Source organism: Macrobrachium rosenbergii, chromosome 19, assembly GCF_040412425.1.
Source record: "Macrobrachium rosenbergii isolate ZJJX-2024 chromosome 19, ASM4041242v1, whole genome shotgun sequence".
NCBI lineage: Eukaryota > Metazoa > Arthropoda > Malacostraca > Decapoda > Palaemonidae > Macrobrachium > Macrobrachium rosenbergii.
Window position 1 is genome coordinate 36,539,353 of NC_089759.1, and position 12,799 is coordinate 36,552,151.

The window sequence follows — 12,799 nt, forward strand, 5'->3', positions numbered from 1 at the left end:
GATTGCGCAGAAGACAGCATGACTAAAGTGTGTCTGATATCAGCGTGTGCCTTGGTACCACTGGTGATGATGTCTTTTGTGGGTGGCGACATACGAGAAGTCTGGGAAACTGAAGAGGACATACGTGCAAAACGTGGGATAAGAACACTGGCCACGAATAGAGCGTCGTGCGATTGGTATTTGCAGATCTGACTGAGGACAGCGAAAAGGATCTCCAGAAACTAGTGAGTATGCTCGAAGAAGTTTGAAAGTCTGGAAAGAAGAGACGATAGTAAAGATACGAGGGTATATGGAAAGCTGAAAAATGAAAACATCAATATGGGGAGTGGCAGAATGGAAGTGGGTGTTTCGCACAGGTATCCGAGAGTGAATATAATGGATGATGGCTCCACTGGAGAGGAGGTGCTTCACAGAATAGGTGAGGCACGAAAGACAGCTCAATGTATACAAAAGATTGGGAAGAGTCTTGGAGTGTCTATGAAACAAGAGGTGGGAGTGTGTGAACGGAATGCTGGGTCCGTCCACTCCCCCTTTATAGAAGTGGTGTGTGGATGGTGAATGCGAATGAAGGAAAAACGGTTGAAGCACTTGACATGTAACTGTTAGTATTATATTTACGGTAGTATTTTTATATACATACTATACATCCACACATCTGCATATATATATATATATATATATATATATATATATATATATATATATATATATATATATATATATATATATATATATATATATATATATATATATACACACACATAAACGGAGCCATGCTCCTTATGTACGACAATTAAATATCATAATTACAACCTCCGGGTGGATTAATTTGAATTTGAAAAAGTAATGTTACGTCAAGACCCCAACTTCACAGAAGGAAAGATAATCCAAGTTATTAAAACTTCATATTCAAATATTAAGTGAACTTGGAACTCTTAGAAAATACAGTCTACTAAAAATACTGAGGGCCATGAACCAGAGAGTATGAAATCCGAGGCACCGGCATCGCGAGCACTATTCTAACCAAGGTCTAGAACTCGATTCTAATACCATTTAGTTGCGAGTTGTATGTCGTCGAAACAAAACGTTGAGACCGTTCAATAATTACCGACACATTTTACTGGTCACTTTAACAGTAACATAACGCCGACGGCAGCGAGTGTCGCACATTCTCTAAAAGCTATAAGCAAGGCACAGCAAAGCAGCTAAGTACAGAGAATCCACGGTCAAACATCAGGCGACGACGGACAGATAGCGACAGTATTTGCACGACCAACAAGAAAAGCGCTGCAGCCTACATGGCGAATTACCTCTGCTGCTGCTACTACTGCTACTGCTACTATACTGCTACTGCTGCTGCTGCATCTACTACGTATAAGCGGCTGTAGCAGCTGAGGCCCAGCCCTGGGACTGGATGGCAGTTGATTCGATTCAGACCATGAAATATTCGAAATTTCTTTTTTCATTTCATAAAAAAAAATTGGGCTAGAGTGAACGAATGAAATATACGTCTTTTTTCCTCAGCAGTTATTGCCGGAGAGAGAGAGAGAGAGAGAGAGAGAGAGAGAGAGAGAGAGAGAGAGAGAGAGAGAGAGAGAGAGAGAGAGAGAGAGGCGGGATCGAAACTCCAGTCACTGCTGGAAACTGCAGAATTCAACTGAAATGTGAGCGAGACAAATATCTGAGTGTCATACTGTGTTTTCTTTTACCGTCCCTCTGCATGCTGAAAACGACTAGATTTAGGTACAGTGTGTTTTCAGGCAAGTCCTATTTGCCTGTCAAACTTGAAGCATTCTCCGTGTACACAAGAACCTACAGTATATTTCCACCTGGAAACACAGAACTGTTCGGAAGACGACGCAAAAAGTCAAGACAGCAAGTATATACAAACGAATTTTAAACAAAATTCTAACAATCAGTCTTCCTACCATTGCTACAACTATTTGTTTGAGAGCAGCAGAATCCTTACAAGTCTGCCTACAAATTGTAAAATATTTCAAGAACGGACCCTCGTAAAATTACAAGAAAGAACTACATCCTCTTCCGTCACCCACCTCTGGTTTAAATATAAATTAATCTGAGCTTTTGAAAGAGCTATACGTTTTCTACGGTTACTTAACTACAATGATTAAATGTCCACGTTTTCTACGGTTACTTAACTACAATGATTAAATGTCCGGTTTCAAAAACAAAAAAAACACAACGCTAATCCACACTACAAAAATACTACACAATCTGCTTTACTCTCAGTAAATTTAACGTGGAACTGTCAGGACTCTCTCAACTAAACAGACTCCTCAAATCATATACTTTTTCCCCTTTAACACGGGACGGACTTCACTACATTCGACAGTAGAAGTTGCAGCATTCATTGCAATACCAAAATAACATTCGTTTTCCCTTTCCTACTCGCTCACTCTTGTTTCCAGCGTAAAAGCGCACGCGTGCGCGCCATGGGATGATCTATGACATGATAAATGAAGTTTGACGACGACTGGAACAAAACGTTTCTGATTATGAATTGCCCTGTACCGCTTATATCTAAAGGTATAGATTAAGAAATATTCTCCTTAAAAAGTACAAAAACATTGTCAGAAAACATATCAAAAGGCGATTCCCTTTGAACATTCCAACATTCAAGAGAGAGAGAGAGAGAGAGAGAGAGAGAGAGAGAGAGAGAGAGAGAGAGAGAGAGAGAGTTTTTTCCTTCTGTCCTCCCTCGCGCAACATTTTCAATTATTGTGAAACGCTGGACCTGGTGCATGCGAGTTTGTCTAGTCTATTTTTTAATCCCTCTTTTTTCCCCCTTTTTTTTTTCAAATCGACACACAATGGAAAAAGGGTTTCCCGGCATTTTTTCCTTGCAATTCTCGATTCCGCATTCAATTCTTTTCCGAAAAAAATAGGGAATTTTAAACTATTTTCGCGTCTACGGCTTTGCAAATAAAACTATCTCACAGCCGCCATAGACGCTACTGATTCAATTTCATAAACTCAATTTCATTTTTCCATTATGGAGGGAATATTATTGCAAATATTTTTTTTTACAAAAAATCATTATCAAACTTTCCCTCGGCACTCTGTCAAATTGCATGGCTAAAGCATATAAAGGTTGCCTACCAGTTCCAAGGAAATCTATTATAAAGCCAGATTTTTTTTCTCAATTATAAAATCCATCAGTACTAAGGGCACTCGGCACCCAGCGTTTCTGTGAATTGCTGAATATCACAAAAAAAAAAACACGATATGTCAATAGACAACTTCGCTACAGGAACACTGCCAGCATCCCATTTTAAAGAAAGACTTTGGGAACATGTTCTTAGAATTTGTAAAAATGTTACTGCGAAATTCCTTTATGCATGGAAAACCATATAATTCCTTCAACAACCACCAAACTCACTCACATTTAATTCTCAACCAAAACACGGCAGGCCATTCAATCATGTTACTATTCAAAAGTATATTTTTAGGAAAATTTTACTGTACTTAGCGTTGGGGCATACAATATTACAATATTTCATGAAAAATGTTGGTCCACCACGGCATACCGATCACAAAATCAGCCGCCTGTCAGGCTTGTATGCTTGGGGGAACACTTTCAGTGACGCAAATACAAGATGGTCGCCGTCACGTATCAGAAAAATCTGAATTTGGCCATCAACCCCAGTGTCCACCTAGACACAGGATCATAGTGGAAAACTGCAGGTTTCAGGGCCAAGGAACGTGTTTAAATAGATATTCAGTAGAGAGCCATTGGTGTTAGCGGATTGTTCTTCAGTAGCTTATATAAACAATCATTTGGATGTTATTCTGATACTCGATCTGTGTGCTGACTGAATACGTTTACGTATTTGAGCTGCATCTGTACTGAATGCATTAGCTAAGAATTTAATGTAGAGGAGTACTCAAGCTGCACAGTCAGTGAATGTTCGTGTACTTATACTGTATACAGATTGAATGTTTATGTGTTTAAACCGTGGGCAGACAAAAACCAGGGCACTCCACGTAATTATATAAATAAAATGATCTGTTTCCTGGTCGATCTTCAAGAGGTGACTTTAAAACTTAGTTTTGCTGCAACTTCTTGTTAAAATCATCCTAAACATATCATGACGATAATGACACTGTGGTTCACCTGAGATTTGTAACAGTCTTACTTCTCCATTCTCTTATAAACTCCCTTATGAATTTTTGTTCAAGCACGCATCACCTTAAATAGGCTACTGTAAACGACCATACCCACTGAAAATGCTTGCAAAAGCAAATATCAAGTGTACAAAGAATCTTCCAGTAAAAAAAGGCTGTTGGAATTTACTGTGTATCTCTTCAAAACTCTTCTCAGTCTGTCTGATAAGACTACCGCACTCTGGACAAGAGCTAAGTTTGCAGGAGGCCAGCCTGTCTCAAAACAGTACAATTTGTACTCTATGGAAGATAGCCAACAGGCTGACAGTACACCATTCTATCTGACAACTGAAAATTTTCTTCTCTGACCGGCAAGGCTAAAAGGCTGGCAAAACAACAATCACCATACAATACAACAATTTGCATTCAGAGAAAGAGAGCCACCAGGCTTATAAAATACCAGATTGACAATAGAACAATATGCTGCCCAAGGAAGACACCCAACAGACTACTATGTACCAGTCTGTGCGACATGAGTACATTTTGTACTCTATGTAACAAAGCTAACACGATGATAAAGCTCAAATATCTCTGACAATAGAACAATTTGTTTTCTGGAGAGGGAGTCAACACAGATAAAGCACAAGTACGCCTGACAATGGAATAATGTATTATCTACAGAGGAGACCTACACGGTAAGCTTACAGAACAAAGGACAATTCATTTGAACAAGGCGCTTCACTTCCCATGTGGTTTCATTTGCGCTTAGTTCGTGATTCATGAAAAATTACTGACTGACCTTATTCACTGGATTCACAAAATCCTTTAAACAGCGAGAGAGCTTATTAAAACTATAGCAACTAACACTAAGTTTATATAATCAAATCTTGGTGGTACAAGGGCACCTTTTCCACCGTGACTGACAAGAGACAACTCTCTCTCTCTCTCTCTCTCTCTAAACCAGCTTGAAGCATTCCCTTTCCCCTTCAACAGGAGATAAAAAAAAAAAGTGTCGAGAGACCAGATACTGGAACAGGCTCGAAATTTCTGAAACGCGTCCTACGCAGTTTCTGCAATCTTTACTTTACCATATTCCCACCGGAGTAAACAGGTCAAGTCAGTCTAACAACTGCTTCCAGAGATCCTTGGTTATACATCCCAATGACACGAGAGAGAGAGAGAGAGAGAGAGAGAGAGAGAGAGAGAGAGAGAGAGAGAGAGAGAGAGAGAGAGTCCCACCTACTGAAATGATAAAAAAAAATGCGATACCAGTTTAAACTTTTTTCTTTTAAATTCAATTTTAATAACTGCTTCCAGAGATCCTTGGTTATACATCCCAATGACACGAGAGAGAGAGAGAGAGAGAGAGAGAGAGAGAGAGAGAGAGAGAGAGAGAGAGAGAGAGAGAGGAGTGTCCCACCTACTAAAATGATAAAAAAAAAAAAAAATGCGATACCAGTTAAAACTTTTTTCTTTTAAATTCAATTTTCGTAACGAGTCGCCATTTCAGAAAACTTTCCTGCCAACCTTCAACCTCTCGACGCTTCTTTTTCATGAACTGTGAAATTCAATCCAAGCGTCCCCCTTACAGCTTCCTTGTTCTATACAGCCAACCCTTTTATTTTCCTCCCCTCTTTATCAAAACAGTTTTCATGGAGGTTTCCGCCAGAAACAGACTGCCATCTCCTTCCCACACCAGTATACCATCTACTATGAAGTAGATAGCAGTTACCGTACAAATAAATACTCACACACATTACACACACACACACATATATATAGAAATAATCAACACACAATCAGGTGTGGAACAGAAATAAATTTCTGACCCACATCAGGATCGAACCCAGGTCTTTCAATTGGAGGCAAGGACGCTGCCCACTAGGCCATACAAGTCCCAAAAGAAGTTGGAACCTGAGAGCAGCTGCACCCAAGGAATTACCTGGGCAAGCTAACTGCTTGCATACCAGCGAGTTTTCCCCCAACTTCCCTGACTCAACTGAAAGACCTGGGTTCGACCCTGATGAGAGTCAGAAATTTATATAAATATATATATATATATATATATATATATATATATATATATATATATATATATATATATATATATATATATATATATACACTTCTTAAACGTGTCTGATAGCGATTAAAACTTATCATGGAAACGAAGCGTTACGGATTAAGCATATGGGAGAAGGAGGAGCTCTGCGTAATAGTGTGGACGGTACCTGCGAATGAAAGAACAACGGCTGAAGCCGTTGAGGCGACTTGTCTGTGTGGCATTTGTCGCAAAAGAAGAACTGATAGAGGGAGAAACATGCAGATGCGTAACAGAGGTGGGAAAAAGGATTAACAAAGCAGTAAAATTGTATCTGAGTATTTTGAGATGGCTTCCATGTTAGGAAGGTTTAAGCCAATAATTTGGTATAAGAAAAAAATATTTATAATTCAGATACATTAAAGAAGAGGAAGACCTAGAAAGATTGGATAGATAGTGTGAGAGGGTATGTTGGGAATTCAATGCGAGCATTCAGTGTACGTGCATGAGGCAGCTATGTTGTGACGTTTCACTGCACGGTGGTTCATCCACGATTCAGTACTTAAAGAATATAATATGTAGTATTGAATGTTCAGTTATTTTCTCTTCTGGGTCAACCCCTTTTGGGGAAAGAAGCCTGATGCATTTCTTTTGTTAGACTGTGTTTGCATCGGTCGTACATGTATGTATATATGCATGTATGTATGTATGTATATACAATATATATATATACATACATACATACATATATATATATATATATATATATATATATATATATATATATATATATATATATATATATACATATACATATACACACATACATACATACATGCATGCATGCATGAATACAGAACAGCTACAAACAATGCCTAACAGCAGAAATACATGGACTAACTCCGTACTTCCATAAGTCAACCTAATACGCGCTGGTTTTCGGAAAAACCGATCTATCAAATCCCAAGGGCGACGTCATACGGGAGAAGTGAGGAATGCAAACTACAATACCTGGAGCTTAGGGTTCACCTCTACACCAGCTGGAAATCTCCCTTACCTGGAAAGAGAGACGAGAAAACAGTTAGCATTTCAATTTACTTCCATCAGACTGTTCAAAACAAAACATGGGGGGGGGAGTACTTTAGAATACCAATTACATGGAAACATCGTCTGCCTTCGCACACGTCATATGATTACGCAGGGATTACTTTTTTCTTACTGCCTTAGAATTCCAGTTACCTAGATGTTGTTGCCACTCGTAAAAATCTATTTCCAAGATAGTAATGTTATTGTTCACAGTTAATGTGTTTCTGTTATTGTTCACAGTTAATATGTTTCTGTTATTGTTCACAGTTAATATGTTTCCAAGGAAAAGCTTCAAATACCATCGTCAGGCAAATTAAGCTCCGACCCAACGGACAGGCCGCGTGTGACACACAGAAAACATGAAATCTAAAAAAAACCGTTGTTAGTAAACAAACCGATACTTACATACAAAAACAACATTACACAAATAAAGAAAAAGCAGTAGGTCGTCTCTCAAACTTCATGAACATTACTAATACCGCCATGAAGGACTAGAAAGAGTGACAAAGTCGAACATCGAAATGGTGTGGACGCTGAAGAACCGCAGCGCTAACAGCAACTCATGGTTTTCGGGGGTATGGGCTCCAACTCCAAAGGAAGGCCCCTGCTTAATCACAACTTTAGAAACTAGCGGATTTGGAAACCTGGCGAAGGTCTAAACGACAATTACCAGTGCTCGGAAAACGGGAGCCACCATTTGAGCAATCTTGACTGAAATACAAATATCTGGAGGCCCTTGATAAAGAGAGAGGTAGCCAATATCCCAGAAGAAATGCCCTGATATGTAATTATCATTAACACCGTCATCCCTGTAGATACAGGAAGCCTTCCGAGCAATCGCAAGACTTAAACAAAAAAAAATCATCCCCAACCGAAAAACGAATCTAAAAATGGTAGTCTTTGGGTGAGAGGCAGTCAAAGATTGTTTGGCCTAAAAGTCCTATAAAATAGCATTCCTTCATCCTTCAGGTTTAATTAACTGTTTCCCTTATTAGTAAGTTCCTCGTTGGACGAGTCGGTAGAGTTCTCGGCTAGCAATCTGCTAGGCCCGCGTTCGAGTCTCCGGCCGGCCAATGAAGAATTAGAGGAATTTATTTCTGGTGATTGAAATTCATTTCTCGGTATAATGTGGTTCGGATTCTACAATAAACTGTAGGTCCCCTTGCTAGTCTAATCCTTCGGGCCAGCCCTCTCTAGGAGAGCTGTTAACCAGCTCAGTGGTCTGGTTAAACTAAGGTATACTTAACTTTTCCCTTATTAGTCAAACAACGACAATGCTTAGTTACGATTGCAATCTTGTTTTCAAATCATATTTCCCTTGGAAAATGTGTCAACCTAACTGCTTTCTGGTTCCTTTCAACAAACTCCCGTCAGTTCAGCCGGTGAGATCTCACCACAATAGGTTGAATTAGGTTTGCTGATAAGGGTGGGGCCTTCTACACGAACCTTCCAACTCAGAAGATCAATAGTCACGATTCTGATAGTTTTCCTCGAAATGCAACCAGCTGAAAACGACGATCAGTCTCATTCAATTTGTTCTTGGGACAGAGAGTCTGCATTAAACTGAAGACTGAGTTCTCGTCATATTCATAAGCAGAGTGAGAGCAAACGCCAGCGGTAAACCTCAACAGGATTTTACTTTTGAAACCGGGCTCCTCGTCTCGAAACTATTTTGTGTTCCTGCGGATGAAAGCCACTGAGACCAGTCCTTGTGTGGCCCGAAGCACCGTCACCTTTATCTTCTCTTGCGGCCAATGGAATTTCCTGACCGCAACAGCTCTAGCCACTGCAACTTTATGCTGCACACCAGTAGTTCCCGATGGTAAAACTTCACTCCCATCGCCGGCAAATTCAGGCGCGGGCATTCGTCCATTAAACTTCGCTTCAACGGTCATACTGTACGTGTTTGCTTATACGTGTCTCTGGGAGTGTCGTACTAATCAAGATTATTATGAAGCTGCCTCTGAAAAACAAGGAAGAAAAATGAAAAACTAAGGCTAAATAACATCGGTTGGTTTACAAAATCAATCGCATTCGACAGCGATGAAACTGTTTCCCCACTCTACGAAAGTCTCTTCAGTTCATTTCTTGTGAAGAGAGCCTCCCTCATTTCCTAATGACATCTCAGACTTTCATTCTATTAAAACAAACAAAAAAAGACAAAGGGTAAAGGAAAAATGATGAAAAACCGGAAACCCTCATTACAATAATAACAGCTGATTCCGCAAGCCAACTTAATGATGCTGCTGCACAGGAAGGTGTTCAACTCCTTCACGATCAGAGGCGCGACTTTCCCCGAAACAACTGCCAGTTCCTACAAATGTGAGAACTGTAGCCGTTAAAATAACGACAGAAGCGACAGGGGGAACGTAAAAATGAAGACACATAGTTCAGGAAATATAAATACATAGAGGGAAAACGTGGAATATTGTCAAGATACCTCAACAAAAAAAAATTAATTGCGTTCACATGCGCTTTCAGCACCCAGTGGCACATGACAAAGGGGCATGCAAGTTAGTCACAATCTAAATTTCAAACCATACGCGAACTTGATAAGACTTCGACTTCTCTGGAGGTCTCAAGAAATTGCTTAGAAAGTGACTGATCGAGTGCGAGTCCTCTGGCGTCAACTACCAGGGCCGCTGCAAAAATGAATAACCGATGCGTGACTTGGTGCTGCAAGATCAACCAGAGAGAGAGAGAGAGAGAGAGAGAGAGAGAGAGAGAGAGAGAATTGAGTATAGAATTTAGGCCAAAGGCCAAGCACTGGGACCTATGAGGTCATTCAGCGCTGAAGCGGAAACTTACAGTGAAAGGTTTGAAAGGTGTAACGGGAGGGAAACCTCGCAGTTGCACTATGAATCAACTGTTGGGAGAGGGTGGAAATAAGATGGAAGAAAGAGAATATGAAAGGAGGTACAGTAAAAGAAACGAAAGGGGTTGCAGCTAGGGGCCGAAGGCACGCTGCAAAGAACCTTAACTAATGCCTACAGTGCACAGCACGAGGTGCACTGACGGTACTACCCCCATACGGAGAAGAGAGAGAGAGAGAGAGAGAGAGAGAGAGAGAGAGAGAGAGAGAGAGAGGAAGGCATCATTACCTATCTCCCAGGTATCAGAAACTGAAAAGAACAAGGAACCCCTCAACCCATTCAACCTCAACACCAGACCTCGCCCACGTTATTCCACTGACCCTGTGAGGGTCATTCGTAGAGCAAGCGAAAGGATTGCCCGAGGTATGTCCTCAGCGCCGGGTCAAGGTTTCAAATTACACCCTCTGCATGGAAATTTCGTCAATGGCTGAAATCAAGGGTCGTACAAAAAAACAGGTCACATACACAAAGCGAGAGAGAGAGAGAGAGAGAGAGAGAGAGAGAGAGAGAGAGAGAGAGAGAGAGAGATGAACAGACGGTTCGAGACGGGTCATTTTACCTGGAAGAGAGAGAGAGAGAGAGAGGAAAGGAAACGGCCAAGTGGATACAAGGTCGATCCATAAAATCGGAGTTCTTGTACTTTGCAAGAGTTCAAATGTCCACAGAAAACACATCCTGAAGAACCTCACAGTTAAAGTATTCTTAGCAAAAGAGACTGATCACATTATATGAAAACATACGAAGTGATAACAATTAAAAACGGCACCGTTCTGATATCGGTGCACTAAGTCCTGTTAATAACCTGAGTTAATTTTGAAACTAATGCTGTTGATAAAGATACGTTCTACTATATAAGTATCATCATGGCCTCCCAAGTCACGCGACTCAAAGGGCCTCTGTGAAATTCGGCCGAGCACGCCTTTCCCGTGCTCTGTTTTCCACAAACCTCCAGCTTCCCGTCTCAAAGTTCTCGTCCAAGTAGGTTGGGGTCTTTGGTGCCCACAGAGGACATAATATTTTCACTGGTATATTTACCGTCAACGTATTTAGGCTGCATCTCTCACTGTACAAGTGGCGGCTTTACTCAATTTGGATGTTTTTCTAAAAGTACGTATGTATGTTTATGTATGTACGTGTACATATATATATATATATATATATATATATATATATATATATATATATATATATATATATTACATATTCAACAGCATTTAGCTACAAATGTTTAATCTCTCAATTCACTCTACCACGGTAACAACATACTCAGAAAGTGGAATTAAAAGTGATAAGAGATTTACGTAACTCCAGGGAGATTCGAACCCCCCCAATGGTTGGGAACCGACGACTACAGTGACGATATTTACCACTGAACTATCAAGAGAGACGTATGCTGATGCCGACTCTGCCGTACATATGCCGGTCGAATTCAGGTTTTTGTCCCTCAGAACCAATAGCAACCCACCTCCACCACGTTAGCCAATTGGCACGCTTGCAACACGTAGCTGCGGTTTACGTATGTGTGTGTATTAGTTTGCTGCTCAATTTATTGAATTTTAACCCCACAAACAAAATTGGAGGTGGTTATGGTTTTGATTGCTTGATTATCTTTCAATGCGTAATATTTGGAACTGGGATCATTCTGAATGTTAGGAGTAAAGTTTTGCGAAAAGTTTACCGAATGGTGGGCCTTGGTAACTGGAAAAAACTAATCAGGATTTGGGAACTTTTGTGTCTTCTGTTGGGTCGGGATGTGTCTGTAACTGCGACGGCTCAGACCTAGCAACAATTGGAAGTCTACGGACGCCCTTTTCACGCTTGCTCTTTCCTCTCTGAGGAAACTTGCTTCGTGAAGTTGCTAGACTTCAACTCTTGTTCCATACTACATATTTGTGTGTTATGAAAACCACCTATAGAGCACTGTATAACAACTTAAATTCTTAGAAATGCACAAATATACATTTTTCAGATATTTAGCTTCAAGTTAGCTCAGATCCTTAATCTATCATTAGCAGTAAAGAAATAGATGAACTATACACACATTACAGTAGTATTTGGTAATAAATCTATTCATTCTGTACAGAAAGTCTGACCTGAGGGCTACGCATTCTCTTCACCAATCCAAACTTGACGTTTGGACAGCTGGCCGCTTCAGTTCAGTAAGTGTTCAGAGCCTTTGGCTTGGTGGAGGTGATTTCTCTCAACCTCTTTGTTTATGCTGTTTACAAATCTTTACTTTCTAGTCTTTTTAAAAATAACTCACATGTACTTAAACTTTCCTTTTTTATTCTGCCCTTTGTTCTTTTTTATTCACAATTGCATTCAACTCTGCAGGAGCTTGCTTGTCTACTTAATGTCCTTTTGCAATGTACCCTGTGAATGTATGGAAATTTTTTAATATAAAGGTTTACACTGCGAGGAGTAACCGTCATTACGTATGGTTTACGCCTTGCGGCAACACCAATCAAGCGAAAAAAAAATTTTTTCGAAAGGAACAGCGATAACAGGCAGCGGTAATAAAATCAAGAAAGAAATCTCGGAACGAACACCAGATGAAGAAAAGGGCCTGAAATGATTGTGTCAAAGGAGGAGTAAAATCAATAATAATAATAAAAAAAATAATATGAAGCGTTGAGGGAGAAACTCGGGACTGAGGGGAGGAAGACAACTAAAC

General features: G+C 40.1%; 1 protein-coding gene across 1 annotated transcript in view; it reads right to left on the reverse strand.

Annotated features, from left to right (window-relative positions):
* Positions 1-12,799, reverse strand: part of LOC136848845 (midnolin-A-like) — a 205,575-nt gene that overhangs the window by 49,570 nt on the left and 143,206 nt on the right. The window lies entirely within an intron of this gene.